The following is a 16,187-nucleotide window of genomic DNA, read 5'->3' as shown; positions in this document are numbered from 1 at the left end:
TATAGCAGAAGAAATGTATTCTTCTGCTGAAATGTTCTCGTTCAGACAAGAAGGAAGAAAAAAAGATTTATGGCCAGAGGTAAGGAGTACTTTCTTATCAATTCATAATCTCTGGAAGCGAGCTGCAGAAGGGGTCAAAACTTTAATCCATTAATCTCACAAATTCAAAACCATCTCTAGGCCGATACTTTGGGCCTCCTGGAGCCAAACTGCTGAAATAAAGAAATGAGGGGGAAAAAAAGGCCGCACAATAGATAATCTAAAAATAGAGCTACTTTTGGGAGTAACCAAATATTACTGCCTTAGAGAGATGATGGGTTTCAGTGGAGTTCAGTAAATTACATCAGACCACTCAGTGATCAGTGACACAAAATGCAGTAACCAACAGCCGGAGTGGAGAACCTGGACCAGGAACTAGCTGATTAGAAAGACTAGCTTAACAGAAATCACTTTACATTCAATGCTAAAATGTGCAAGTACGCAAACAGGACTGACACAAAAGTCAGCCTTTCAAATGCTGGAGGTTTGCAAATTACAGAGTACCTGGGGATACCAGCTGAAAAATGATGACCGAGAAAAAAACAGCACGTTAATTCTAAAAGGCATAAGGATGGGAAACTCCAATGGCAGTACAAAGAATGAATATATATGGGAATAGCTGTATAACCATCACTACTCATGCTCAAGAAAGATGAATTCAAACGAGAAGCGGAAAAGAGAAAAGTTGTTAGAATAGTCAGGAAACCGGACAGCTTATCTTACGAGAGAAAGCTAGAAAAGTTTTGCCTGTTCCGTCTGTCAAAATTGAAAGCTGCAAGAAGATTAATTTACTGCCTATTAATAAATCAGGCACAGGAACAAGTAGACATAAGCTGGAAAGAAATTAGAAAAGAGGAGTTAACATTTCCTAACTATTTGGACAAACTTCCAACAGCAGGTAGAGAAAGGGAGGGCAGCTTTAAAAACTAACTAACTGCTTTTCAGAGGATGCTTGAAAGATAGAGACCAGACCAGTCGTCTTTGACAACAAAGATCTGAACATGAGGACTGCCTCTGGAGGGCACTTCTGGTTCTTCTTTTGCAGCCTGTGGCTTTTGTGTGAACAATGGCAAAGCCAGGCATCCAAAACGGTCTTTGAATCTATCTTTCCATAAAAGAGCTGCAGTGGGGGTGACCTTGCTATACCTAAGCAATCCCTCTCTTTTATAAATTAACCCTCGAATCCTGGAGGTGGGCTCCAAAACTTGGCATGCAAGGAAGAACAAATGCACACATTTGTGTCACAAGCCAAGTGAGACTGTATCTGATTATTGTGACGGGTTTTAACTAGGCTGTATCGAGCTACTAGGCTACAGCTTTCCTTGTTAACTCTGGACTGATTCTGATCTCAGACAGAAAAACACCGGGCCTTATCTCACATACAGAGCAGTTGATATTACAAGAGACAGTCACACGTGCCCCGCGATGTGAATATGCTGGTACACCGCAGAACTGGGAAAGGAAACAAATGACACCATGTGCTGCTTTCATGAATGCGCCTGTTGATTTTTGAAAGCTCATCATTCTCGAAACAGAACAAACATGGGAACCGAGAATGACAGGATTTCTGATGGGTTTTTGTTTCAACTAAGTATTTTAAATGCAGATGTGCTTTAACACATTGCCGCATCTCATTTATGGACCATAAAATCCACAGGTGCATAGCACCATCTGATAATGAAACCACTACCGTTATGATCTTCAATAAACTGATAGTGGCCCTCTTTTTCCCTCCCAATGACTATTTATAGCCCGTTGAGGAAAATGCTTTGGATGGGATTTTCAACCTACAAATATTATGCGCATTCATAGCGGTGAATAAACCAATGCAGAAGTGCACGCTGGCTCTGCTGCAAAGCCATTTGGTTATCCGTGTACATTAGAAATGGCCCAGTCACATAATTAGCATGAAAAACTGACAGACTTGTAACTGCTCCTGACTGAATACAAGATAAATTTATCTAACTGGAGCTGGCACAGGGAAGAAAATGGGCCTTTGGTGTTTTTATCAAATTTGCATGAACCTGAAGAGAAAGCAGGCCTGCAAGGTTCTGACCTTGCTGGCACCAGTGTGAGAAAGGGATGGAAAGCAAAGACGTTTCATTCAATTATCTTCTCATTAGGTTTCCATAGCAATGGCTCTTTAAGCAGGTCAAAACTTTCTCAGTGGAAACAAACACTGAGCTGCTTGTGGGCCGTGCGTGCGTATGTGTATTTTCTGCCACCACCAGCACAGAAGCCACCACATTGGTCCCACGGACTCGGTCCGGTGACTGGCAGCGGGCAGATGAAGCTACGTCACGTATGTAATAACCGACCGGTGGTTCCCAGCCAGGAGGAGATAATTGTCAGCTAAAAACTCTTTGATAGCAAAGAGCAGGGCCCAATGTACTGCATGCAATGCACCCCGTCCTGCGTGCATTTGCTCACTCTGTGCTGTGTCAACTAGCTGCGACAAGTCGGCCTTTCTCGTGAAAGGCGCCCTTCATGCTTCCTCATACAACATTACCAGGCTTGAAACCTTCTTCCAGCTGCTCAAAGGCACACTGGTTTCCCTCCTCACGTGTCCCAGCCAGCGTTTGGCTAGCCTCTTGCTCCCATTGTGCGGGTTATTGTGGGAGTTTCCTGCCCTACTTCTCTTGAGAAGGCTGTTTAAAGGCAGCATGAATAATTTGGCTTTGACTAAATCAGGCCTCAAACAAATGAAAACAGGGCCATACACATTCACTGATTCTTTTCGATTCCTGCAAGCATGGGGTATAAAAAAAAGTATCTTAAATGCAGACATCTCAAGTACAGCAAGCTCTTACTTCTTTTTTCTTCCAATATTCCTTTCTACTTTTAAACTATACAAAAGGAACGATTTATTCTGTTAATAATTAAGTGCAGCCTTTAGCATCCTTGGTTTGGGGGATTTGTTTGTTTTCTGTTTTGTTCTTCTCAGTTTCTGCCCTCTCTCTGCCTTGCATCCTCTGTCAGAGCCGCGTTCCCGTTTCTTTGCAGATGAGCTTACGAATACCTGCCAAAGTTAACGTGGACACCTTGAGAAGTTGCCAGAATCATACGTGATGGAATTTAAGCCCCCCCCATCCATGACCTAGAGGGATGATTTAATGACCTTCTGCATTCAAAGCTTGACCTGCAGTTTGGATGCTGCAGGGGAAGAGGATTAGGAAATCTAGTGTTAAAAACTACTGGCAAAGGCCAGTAGATTAGTGTACCAAAGGGGGCAGAATTGAGGCTTGCATGAACCCTTTTGCAAAATGAAAGCCATTTTTAAAGAGACTGCTGCTTTCACTGAGAATCACTGTGGAAGATGGGAACACCGAACTGCAGGCACTCTCCCAGCCTTAGGCTAATTTGGAGTTCAAGTTTATACCACAGGATGGTAACTGGCTTTACTGTGGCACATCCATTACAGAAAATCCTTAAAAACAGATTCAGTCAATACTTTCTCCTGCAGAGACAATAGCATGCAGACAGCAGCCACTTGTGTTGTGGCCTCACCGGCTGCCTGCTAACAACCTCAGAGAAAGCCGTAATGCCCGAGCAGCCTACAACTCGTCCTCTGACATTCCCAGCAAGCCATCAGGGATCTGGTCAAACTGTATGAACTCAACGTGTGAGGGGCTCAGTTTAAGACGTACGTCCTGCACACGCAGAGAGGATGACAAAGACATTCACTCTTGGGAGCAGCTGAAGCAGGCAGTTGAGGACACAGCTGCTGGAGGCACAGCAGCTCCCCCACGCCGGGGGAATGCAAAGCCCCCGAGCAATGCTGCCCTGTGCCGCCTGCACCCCACACGTGCATGCTTTTCTCCAGTACCTTCTGCTTGACAAGTCTGTTTCTGCTCAGCTCCCAGCTCTGGCAGAGTCTGGGATTTAGGTCCTGAGGATCACAGGGTTGAGAACGCTTAAACTGTACTGTGCCGCAGGCTGAGGAGTACAGCAGGATGAACTGTGGCGCTTAATATGAAGTATGACCATTTACTTGGTCAGGAGTGTGTTTGATTGGTACAGTTCAAGAAACAGCAGGTGACTCATGTAGGAGGTGACAATTCTTAACACCCACTACTGCCATGCGAAGGCGGTGGGAATGCCTGCGAAATGCCAGATACAGCCACAACTGCTGCCCCATGAGTTGTTTTTTGTCCTTCCTTTCTCTAGCAGCTGCAAAGAAAAAAAAAAAAAAAAAAAGTTTATGGGGGTGACTGTCCCTCATCCCATCTGTATGCAGTGCTCTTGGGTCTCTCACCCACTTCCTTCTCTTTCCTGGCAGCTCTCTGATACACCACATTTGAAACTTGCCCAGAGGCCGCTGGAGCGAACACTGACAGCAAACAGATCTATTTCCCAAGAGGGAAAACGCACAACTTCCCCTCTGCAACATCCCCAGTTCTTCTAAAAACAGGATGAGAGTCAGGATGCAGAAGCCTGAGTTCAGGGGACTGGGTTTAACCTGGATTTCCTGGCAAACATGCAGAGCTCATCAGTCTGTCATGTAGACTTGAATACTCCAAACCGGGAACAGGCTAAAAGTTGGATTACATTGTTTTAAATGCTGTTTACAATTATGAGAAAACCCTGCTCAGTCCCCTGCCTAAGTAAACATCCTTGGGGTGTTGCCATCACTTGGAAATAATAGGGATTGTATATACGATACATCCCCAGATCAACATGGTATGGGGACAAAGAAGCAATAGTAACTGCTAAGAACACATTCACTGCATATTTGTTACATTGATGATTCTTCTAGCAAAAGCAGAAGTCAGTGTGCCTATATAAATACCATGCAGACGCCAGCCACTTGTGTTGTGGCCTCACCGGCTGCCTGCTAACAACCTCAGAGAAAGCCGTAATGCCCGAGCAGCCTACAACTCGTCCTCTGACATTCCCAGCAAGCCATCAGGGATCTGGTCAAACTGTATGAACTCAACGTGTGAGGGGCTCAGTTTAAGACGTACGTCCTGCACACGCAGAGAGGATGACAAAGACATTCACTCTTGGGAGCAGCTGAAGCAGGCAGTTGAGGACACAGCTGCTGGAGGCACAGCAGCTCCCCCACGCCGGGGGAATGCAAAGCCCCCGAGCAATGCTGCCCTGTGCCGCCTGCACCCCACACGTGCATGCTTTTCTCCAGTACCTTCTGCTTGACAAGTCTGTTTCTGCTCAGCTCCCAGCTCTGGCAGAGTCTGGGATTTAGGTCCTGAGGATCACAGGGTTGAGAACGCTTAAACTGTACTGTGCCGCAGGCTGAGGAGTACAGCAGGATGAACTGTGGCGCTTAATATGAAGTATGACCATTTACTTGGTCAGGAGTGTGTTTGATTGGTACAGTTCAAGAAACAGCAGGTGACTCATGTAGGAGGTGACAATTCTTAACACCCACTACTGCCATGCGAAGGCGGTGGGAATGCCTGCGAAATGCCAGATACAGCCACAACTGCTGCCCCATGAGTTGTTTTTTTTCCTTCCTTTCTTTAGCAGCTGCAAAAAAAAAAAAAAAAAAAAAAGTATATAGGAGTGACTGTACCTCATCCCATCTGTATGCAGTGCTCTTGGGTCTCTCACCCACTTCCTTCTCTTTCCTGGCAGCTCTCTGATACACCACATTTGAAACTTGCCCAGAGGCCGCTGGAGCGAACACTGACAGCAAACAGATCTATTTCCCAAGAGGGAAAACGCACAACTTCCCCTCTGCAACATCCCCAGTTCTTCTAAAAACAGGATGAGAGTCAGGATGCAGAAGCCTGAGTTCAGGGGACTGGGTTTAACCTGGATTTCCTGGCAAACATGCAGAGCTCATCAGTCTGTCATGTAGACTTGAATACTCCAAACCGGGAACAGGCTAAAAGTTGGATTACATTGTTTTAAATGCTGTTTACAATTATGAGAAAACCCTGCTCAGTCCCCTGCCTAAGTAAACATCCTTGGGGTGTTGCCATCACTTGGAAATAATAGGGATTGTATATACGATACATCCCCAGATCAACATGGTATGGGGACAAAGAAGCAATAGTAACTGCTAAGAACACATTCACTGCATATTTGTTACATTGATGATTCTTCTAGCAAAAGCAGAAGTCAGTGTGCCTATATAGGAGCACCTGCAGTTATGGGGAGATTGTTGTTTAAAATGAATAGTATCACTGTTAAAGATGCTGTTGCCACTTCGCTGAAGGCACGCTGAGAATCTGCAAAGTTACGCTAGCACCACAACTGACAGCAAGACTGCAGTTTAAAAGATGGGAATCTTGGAAAGAGCAGGGGGAAATGAAATTTATTATTAAGAGAAGAAACCTACAAACATCTCATTCCACGCTTTGCGTTATTTGCTGAATATTATATGATTCTGAAGCCCGCCCAACTGTTTCAATTTACAGAAGGAACTCCAGTATGGCCAAAAAATCAGAGCAATTGTGAGGTGAAGCTTGAACAAACATGACTTTGTTTTCTGTTGTTTACGGATAGCTCTTCAGGCCACATCAGTACCCTTTCTGTTATTCATATAAATCTCAGAGGCCTTTTTTACAGTGAAGATTTTTCTCTCTTTATCAGAATCAATTGAACAAAAACCATCTTTGGTAGGGCATTTATAATGCACAGAGCAGGTTCATATGTGCAGTCTTTTTTGTAGCTTCATCTAATTAACAGGAACAGAGTTGTCAGCAACAGAGGAAGGAGTATTGCCCCAAATGCCTTTTGGAAGGACCATGACTTGAAGTGACAAGCAACTCTGCCTTCAGGCTTGTTTAACCCCTTTTGCCTCCCTCCAGGCACTACGGCTGCTCTTCTGTGTAACAGCACATCACCCACTAGACAGATACTTGTTGAGCAACTTGCTGGACTGAGGGCACCGACTAATTTCACGCTGCCTTTGAACAGACTGGGCAGCAGGGTTAGTAAGACTTGAGGCAAGACCGAACATACACTGCTTGTCCACACAAACAGGATTTTTTCCTACCATGGAGCACGAAGGCTAATCTGTTTTCAGTGTGGTGTACAGTGGAGCCTGTCAGGCTCTCCCTTCAGTTGAGCACCACAGAAAAGGAAAACCAAGCCAGGTTAAAACAAACATAGCGTCTTCCAGACTCCCTCAAAGCCTCTTCCTGTCTGGAATCTCTCAACTCTGGCAAATCAAACAACCATCCATCCAGGTGTGTTATTTTAAAACTTTAGACCTTGGTAGCGTTAAGCTGCAGGGTGTGCAGGCAGCAGCGCTGAGCGAGGGAGCTACCGAGAGCAACCATGTTCCAGCCAGCTGCTCGCTCTCTCCAAATTCAGATGAAAGCCATAAACTAAACACTGAACCCCAAAAAAACCTCTAGAGCCAACATGCTGTCCTCCCCTGAAAAACACCAAATTCAACATGTTAGTAACAAGTACAGACGTATCGGATGGACTTGAAGTGGTCATTTTCCTGCAGATCAATTTTATAAACTCTGCCTCCCTGGAAGAGGCATTCTTGTGACAATTCAGCCCTCCAAGCTAGAAGGATGAAACCAGCACTGATGCGGCAAGCTGTCACTAATAGGCATAGGCCTGTATAATTTTGGTTTTGAATAATTTGTATGGTATTGAGTAGATATCATTTATTATTTTCAGCACCTTGCTCAATTAGCATGCATCACATTGCCTTGTTTCTTACTGCGTAAATATTTGGCACAACCTGCCCTGCGCCAGTTTCATATATCTGATCAGGTTAATCACATACGCCCTTCAGCTAACAGACAAATTCTCAAACAGGACACTTCCATTCTTGAAAGGTCCACAAAAAAATCACAGGTCCCTTCCATCTGAACTAAGATAATGAGGTTAATTGCCTTTCAGTGAGGTAAATGGGCTCTCTCGGAATACAGTCACTCAGAAGATGTTTTTGTAGATACTGTCTTCTCACTCAGTTATTTCTGGTACAACACCTACACAGAGACACATTTTAGGAAACTGGCTAGAACTTGTAAAAGGAGTTTATTCCCAGTTGTGTGCTGCCCTGCTGCGAGATATTTATCTCATTATTACCTGAGGTGGGATGATGATACTCACCCATGGGGAAAGTTCTTTGAGTCTGAGAGAAAAGTATTATGATTATAGGATAACCTTGGCGGCTTACTTCCCAGATTATAGTTCTCATAATGTTCCCATCCACTTGGCACTTCTGGTTTCATTATAATGTTAGACAGGGAGGTATCCTTGAAGAAAACTTTTCCATGTTTCAATATCTGAAGCACCACTTTTATAATCTAAGCCTTCTAGGCTCTCTCTGTTAACAGCATGTAACACAGGGGCAGTGATGGTACTCAAGGTAAAATTCACCTTATCTGTCTTAAGCTGTTTCGAAAACGAGCATCTACCTCAAGCAAACCATTACTGCTTTCTCTGTGAGCGATTAAGGGAGACAAGGCATCTCTAAAAGATAATTTATCGCTTTCCAAGATCTTTAGCATGAATCAGCTTTCAGACAATCCCACAGGAAGCCCCTACGTAGCTGTTCCCTACCATGCACCTGACTTTAACATAGCCGGTGCTCAGGCGAGTCCCACACCCTGCATCTACCACAGCTGCCTCTGGGACTGACACGCCTTCTACTGAACTAGCAAGAGCAAAGGCAGCAATTTCTTACAACCTTCCTATTACAGTCCAGTGCTGAATCACTAGAAGATATTCAAATGTGGGACTGTAAAACCTTACGAAAGTGCGTCACATCACAACATGTACTCCCTCTGAACCAGTCCAGCTGGCACTGCCCCACGAAGCGCACGCAATTGGAAATACAGTGTCGGTTGTCTTCATGCACTGCTGCACGTTACCCTTAGCAGTAAGGATCCAAGATCTTGAGATCAAAGGAAGGAGGCGCAGAAACAAGCACACGCATTGCAGCAGGAGGTGACAGTAAACAGAAACCCTCTCAGTCCTTACAGAGAGGTTTTTATTAAGGACTGCTAAAATTAAAGCTCCTTTTAACTTGGTTTTAAATACTTCATTCCCTTGGCACCTTCTTCAAAAGCACAGTTACAAACCCAGGAGCCCACAGGAAAAGGAAAGTGGTTTAAGTTTGTAACTCTCCCTTCCCCTCTCCTATCTCTTTTTGGCTGCATTTAGGTCTAGTCACAGAAAGTTATTTTTTAAACAGGTTTGATTTGCAGAGAATGTGAAATCCGTGATGTTCCTCAAAAATGACTACCAGTCGTATTGGTGTATGCACACCCCAAGTGCTCACAGAGAAGAGAAAAAGATAACCCTCCCTTGATCTAAAAAACAAAAAAAATAAAAGGCCAAAAGAGAACGAGAGAAAGAACAGGTTCCAAAAGGGGTTTCATTAATAGTGGCTGAATCTGAAACCTTGAAACACCAATACAGTCTAAAATGAATTTACCCCAAGGAAAAAGGAAACACACCAAATTCCTCCTCCCTCTTTTCTCACCTCCTGTACCTTCACTTACTTTCTTTCAGTGTCAGGTGTTGACGCGGTGCTGCTGAGACCAAGTGACTCCTGCAAGAGAAGACACACAGCAGTGAGAGCAGACACGAGAGCAGCCTTTGCCCAATTTATGCAGAATATCAAATCAAAGAACAAACAAACAAAAATGGATGATCAAAATCAAAGTGCTAACCTCAATCTGGGATCGCAGCTGTAGAGGTGTGGGGCTGGCATCAGGTTTCTCCTACAACAGAACAGATGTCAGGTTAATGAACTATCCAAAAGATAGAAAGAAGAAATCTGAAGGGGAGAAAAAGGGAAGAAGAAACAGGGTAACAGAACCTAGGACTACCGCAAAACCATTCAAATGGGAAACATTATCCTCTCCAGAAGGAACCACTTTCAGGATAAATTCTGAAATACTCCAGTAAAACACCTAATTCCATCCTTATCACTGGAGAATATAGAAGAAGGTAAAATTGCCAGATAGAATTGATTCAAAACAAAATAGAAAGAGGAATGTGTTATTTTCACTAGATGATCACACAATTTGTTAATCTAAGTTCAAGTGCAATTTCCCAAAATTTACCTTCAGGAAGAATACACAGGGAAAATCTGGCATTAAAAGACCATTCTCTGAGCTAAAAATACTGAGAGGATTCAGATACATTTCAGCAAGGCCTGTTCCTCACACAGAAATTTGTCAACAGGATGTAACTCAAATCACCTTCCTTCAAACATCTAGGATATAACCATCTACTCCAGGACTCGGTCATCCAGGCTCCCTTTGCAGTGGATGGAGAGAGTCAGGAACTCTTACAGAACAACTCACCCGACAGGTTTCAGCTGCCTCAAGTTAGATGAGGCGAGTCCCACTGGTGGTATCTAATCTAAGATTGCAAGCCAGCTGCCTAAAAGGCATGTACTATTAATGATGAGTCTAGCTGAAGTCAGTGGGAAAACTCCAATGAGAATGGAGCAAGAAATTACAGTTGTCAGTAGTGAGAACTACACTTTGCTGGTTGATCTGCGTGTGAAACCATGGGGGAACCTACTTATGGCTATTTTATTCTCAGGCAGTCCTACCCCTAGTGAAGTTATTGCAAAGTGAGTACTGTAACCAAAAGGCCATCATAGCTGAGTAAGCAACCACAGCAGTATACACGCTCCAAAAAATAAAAAAAGGATGTGGATTTATTTCTCAATACTGGAGGTCTTTTTGTTCATGCATTCCTCAGCCTACATGTACATCTCTTATCTCTGTGAAATTGTACTTCCTATGCCCATTGTTTACAGAAAGGGTGACAAAACGTTCTTAAGATTTAATACAAAAAAAGCCAGACACAATTTTCTGGAAATGCAGCCTTTTAACACTAAACAGGAAATTACCACCGACTGCCACGAAGTGGTGTTGGATTAGCCCGCCCAGAAAGTTTGCAAGATCTAGAGTAGAGAGGAGCCTACTCTGCTGTCACACAACTGAGTCGGCTTGCACTGCTGGCCACGGCAGCCAGGAGGGCACAGGGTGGCTGACGGCCATATGCTTGCTAGTAAACAAGGCTGACACAGGGTCATTGCCCAACTGGGGGATTTTGCCTGACCATGCACAGTCTGCATATCTGCTTTTGCCAATTTTGTAGCACGAAAAGGGAACTGAAGTCTTTGAGTGGAAGTCGGCATGAAAAGGCGACCATGTTCACCTACTGACAGATCCAACAGGACTCCTCTAGTCAAGCAGAAGCTGGACCGAGCCCAGGGAAATTCCACAGATGTTCACAGATCAGGAAAGTGAAAATAGCTATTTGGCACCAGGCATCCCTCCCTTTCTGCATTAGCTCTGTCAAAATGGAATCCGAATAAGTTTTGCATCTGGAAAAGTCTGCAGACACAGCGCTGTGAATCCTCCTCGGGCACTCTCCCACCCCCGCCTAGCAGTCCACAAGGAGGGAGGGAAAGACAAGCCCCATGCTCTACACGCCTCCCATTCATGAGCACCTCATTTGTCCACACACTGCCGCACAGGTGAGAAAGGCAGCATTTTATCAGCTATCCCATCTTAAAGTTTCACGTAGCCAGTCAGGAGAATCCACTGTGTCCCCAACATGCCTTTAGATCCCAACTTTCTGATGATTTATCTGTTGCCTTAGAAAGCTACTTGCTGCAAGTGTTTTTTTTTTAAATATGCTAGTTTTTGTAAACTATCATTTACAAGATGCTATCTGGGTTCCCAAGGCTTTATAGAAGTCTTTTGCTTGAGCAGTTGCTCGTGAAGTTGCAGTCTGAGATTGCAATTAGATGGAAAGTTACTACTTTCAGCCTAAAACTATTCAGCTGAGTAGCCAGTTGCATCCTGTGTAACAAAATCCTAAAAAAGCTGACTGTATTTGCTTTCTTTTTTCCCATTTACTGTCAAGCCCACCCTGTTAGAACAGGAGCCGTTTTATAGGATCAAGAAGACTGTGGAGGACAGAAGTAAGGACAACTCTCCCTTCCCTCCTCTAAAGCTCTACTTTGCAATGCTGGAATGCAAACCACCTGATAGTCCTGTACTGCTGTGATTAATATACCTACCTGCCTTTCCAGCAGAATGATATTTTTCCTATTGCTATTAGACAAGAAACCAAAGGAAAATATTTAGGAAAATACTACTCTCGACTGAACTTCTGGCATCGATCTGTAACACAGACCACAGAACTTTTATCACCCTCGAGCAATTCTATTTATTTAGGTTAAAATCCATTAAACCTCACATTAAACTCCACAGGTTGTGTTGACTTCAATCCAGCAGGATCAGGCACTTTTTTTATACCAAGGGCTAATTCTAGAAGGTTGAGCAAATATTGTATCATTGGCATGCTCTCAGACATGCTATAGCATCTTTTCAAAAAATATTTTCAAAGATTAGTTTCATGAAAGTACACCTTTCACCCTTCTGAACCAAATCTTAAAAATTAAATAGAGGAGAGCCTGGGTTTACAGAAACAGCCACTGCAGTAACAGACATCCCTAGCCTGCATTTCCAGGACTCTGGTCTAGGCAAAGCAGGCGTCAGAGCGATAGGTATTTTCTGTCCTAGCAGTCCGCTGCCCCAGATAACTAACTGCCCTCCACGTGTGCCCATAAAGCTTGTCTGAGGTGTACCAGACATTCACGCCACCTACACACTATGCAGTGTTGGTGCAAGAAACCCAATGATCTGAGAAAGTACCCGATCAAGTGCAGAGTCCTTAAGCTACGTGATGAAATCCAGTGTTTTCCAAAAGTGTCTGGTTTACTTGCATGGCTTCTGGATTTAAGGGGCCCTGCCTGAGTCACCCATCCTGTTCCCAGACACTGCCGGTGCATATTGCACGCGTCTGATACACTGTTAAATCACAGCAACTAAGAGCTGAAGATTCTGGAGAAACTGGGATATTCATAAATTGTATCCAACCCCCAGGGAACACATAAGAGGGAGGGCAAATGGAGGCTTAGCACCAGCTTGTCCAGCCCCGCTCGAGGTCCAAAGTTAGCGCAGCACAGAATCCCAAATACCGATAATAAAGCCAGAGGGAGCTGTTAAAAATTAGTAATGCTAATATCCTGTAGAGTGAAGCCCACTGAATTTAAACTAGGGATTCCTCCACCAAGTCACCTACAGCCGATTTAAAACTATCTCAACTTGCAGAAACGTTTTGCTCTCCCAGCTTTAAAGGCATATTCTTATCAGTCCTATTTCCTTCCCGTCTCCTCCTTCACACAAAGCCAATGCCATCAAGAGGATGGCTGCAGGACAAGGCCCCGAGGTCCTGGCTGAAGCTGTGATCCAGCAGCTAGAGGAAGTGAAGGTCCGCAGGCGTCGCGCTGCCCAGGTACTGCCTGGTATCACCAACCCTTCCGCACTGTGGGCGCTGCAGAAAGCAGCTGCGGAGCCGAACTGATAAGGCTTGGGAGCTCCGGCACAGAAGTGCGAATCGCCAAAGTGCTTTTTACAAATCTCTCATTTTGAAAGAAAACATGAGTTGTAAGCTTAACAAGCAGGATTCGTGGCTTATGCTTCAAGCCTTAAGTTGTTCACCTCAGGGCTCAAGAAAGAAGCTTCCTTCACAGATAGCTTTTCTGCTTAGTTGGTACACTGTGAGATTTATGTGATCATTTCAATACATTTTTTTTTCAAATAATTACAGGCTTCTAAATATTGTGATTTTGGTTTTATACACTACCTTCCTCATAAAAATCTTGAAAACAGTTTTACAATCATTTATGAGCTAAGCCTGAAAAACGCATACAGGAAGAAAGTACAAAGCACAAAATACACGGGGAAGAAGGTGGAAACACATTTCCTGACCGGAATGGCAGGTTTTGAATTCATGAGGGGCTTTTCCTCCTGTGATAACTTCAGTTCAGTTGTTCTGTATGTAACATAGATAAGGGACATCTCTGCCTATTTAAAGGCGATGCTGTTCTGCTCCTGAAATACACAAGCATGGTAGAGAAGAGCATCCAAAAGGAAACCTGGGCACCTATGGTAGGGATCACATGTTCTAGGGGGAATGTGCATATTTTAATTACCTAAACATTAAGCTTCATCTATGCTCCACACCACAACTCAGTTTAGGAAATTACATTCATTGAATTAATAGAAATTCATGAACCGTCACAGTTTCTGCCACAGGAGCTGTATCCATTTGAATTATAAATTTAAAACACTCCTCTGCAGATCTCAAGACAGGATTAATCTCACTGTGCAGACAGCAACTGTGCAAAGTGAGACCCAGCTGAGTGCTGGGAAAATTCAGTGACATAACCAGTGGAAAAAAAAATTTATAAATAATTTTATGAAACCATTTCAGCAGGTGTAAATAAGGCACCTACGGCAGAAAACTTCTGTGAGAAAATTCTGCCCGTCTCTTTCCCCAAACATTTTCCCTGCGTGCTCTGAACACGCACTGAATGTTCTAGTCTAGCTTCCGAAATGATTAAACAAAGCTACATCTGAAAGATAGCCAAAGCACTGAAGGTCTCTAAGAGTTTTTTTTACTTTGAAAGCAACCATTCTGCCCGGCCTCTTCCACCACATACCGTATTTCAGCCTCTGCAGAGCTTCTGGAAAAGGTGAAGGGAAGTCCTTGTGCAGAGACAGCACAGGTATGCAGGTGTGTAATGGAAATTGCCTACAAGACACTAGCTGGAGGTCACAGGTCAGAATAAAGAAATAGAAAATACCTATCCCTGTGGCAGCTCCCTCAGCGAGCGTTTGAAGGAATTAACCAGCTCAGTGAGTTTCCAGTGGTACAGATTAGTAAAAGTCCCATTTTGAGTCTCAAACCGCAACCTCTGGACCATCCCCTTAGCCGTTTCAGCGAAGAGTGAAGGCTTTCTGCTCCATTACTCTTGCACGTTAGAGCCAGAGCTGACACATGCTAAACGATAACAACCTGCAGCAGCAGCAAAACTCTGGATCAAGGAAATGAGCTGTGCTGGAGGACTGGTTAAAAAAAATGGGATTTCAAACAATAAATACTTCTACACGTGAAATAACAGTCCAAGCATCTCAGTGCCTCATACAGCAACGCAGACATCGGTAAACACTTAGCTTAACTACTGACGAAATGCAGCTTCAGAGAGAATATGCTGCTACGGCACTCACATGCCTGCTTTCAGTATTAGGTAGGGAAGAAAAATCATGCCTGTTGGCTTGACGCAAATGCTGGAATCTACTGAACATAACACGTCACGGGGGGAAGCGTTTGACACTCTCCCCTCTGCCAACAATAAAAACAGAAGTGGTTTTTTTGTCCACCTCAAATACACTGCATTCAACACTAAGGCTGAAAGCCACAGGGGCTGGAAAACATTCCACGATGATTTTGAAAAACATAATTCATTAGCAATCACAAAGAAACTGCAGCTTTTGTAAAGCTCTGTAACAATGAAAAGCGAGGCAGTGTTAACTCATAAATCCACTTGTAACAAATGGAGGCTGAATCCAGCGAAATTATGGAACAAAGATAAAAAACCACCAGCAACGGGCTTCAGAGAAAGAAGAGTCGATAGGAGAACGCAGCATTCTGCAGCAGGGAAATCAAATACATTCTGATCAATTTTCCAAACAAGATGAAGCAAGCCCAGAACCATGGTAGCTGTCTCTGTGCTAAAAACATTCTCTGTGCTAAAAACATATTAATATAAAGGCATATATATGTGATTGGGATACAGCAGGTCTCTCTCTGATTGATGTATTTTACACCTATTACCTGAATGGTAAAATAGTAAAGCACTTTTGTGCTGGCATAACTGCATCTATACTAGAGCTTTTGCTGGTATAAACAGGATGAGTAAGACCTGGCATCTTTGCCTAAAACTCCTTGGGTCGGTCAGCATTGGCTTTTATTGTACACGTAAGGCCAAAAAGAACTTCTGCGAGGAGAAATAATAATGGAAAAAACAGCAAAAGACGTGGGTTTCCAGGGAGGACTTTAAGATAGCGGGTGTGTTCGTGGCATCGAGAAAAGCTGTAATGTTTCAGGGGGATGAAAAAAACCCAAACAAAACACCAAACCACATCAAGAATGGTTAAATGTGAAGACAGAGAGGGATCAAGACATGATGCAGGCAAGGGAGGCATGAGAATCATAGAATAGTTTGGGTTGGAAGGGACCTCTGAAGGTCATCTAGTCCAACCCCCCTGCCCTGGGCAGGGACATCTTCAACTAGATCAGGTTGCTCAGAGCCCCGGCCAACCTGACCT

General features: G+C 43.9%; 1 protein-coding gene across 1 annotated transcript in view; it reads right to left on the bottom strand.

The window, feature by feature from the left end:
- SASH1 (SAM and SH3 domain containing 1) overlaps positions 1-9,695 on the bottom strand; it is a 65,217-nt gene extending 55,522 nt beyond the window's left edge. The window contains 2 exon segments of the mRNA XM_009324122.1: positions 9,480-9,529; positions 9,651-9,695. The gene's annotated coding sequence lies outside the window, so the exon portion shown is untranslated.
- Between the last annotated feature and the right edge of the window lie 6,492 nt (positions 9,696-16,187).

Source organism: Pygoscelis adeliae, unplaced genomic scaffold, assembly GCF_000699105.1.
Source record: "Pygoscelis adeliae isolate BGI_AS28 unplaced genomic scaffold, ASM69910v1 Scaffold105, whole genome shotgun sequence".
Classification (NCBI taxonomy): Eukaryota; Metazoa; Chordata; class Aves; order Sphenisciformes; family Spheniscidae; genus Pygoscelis; species Pygoscelis adeliae.
This window is presented reverse-complemented; position numbering and strand designations above follow the sequence as displayed.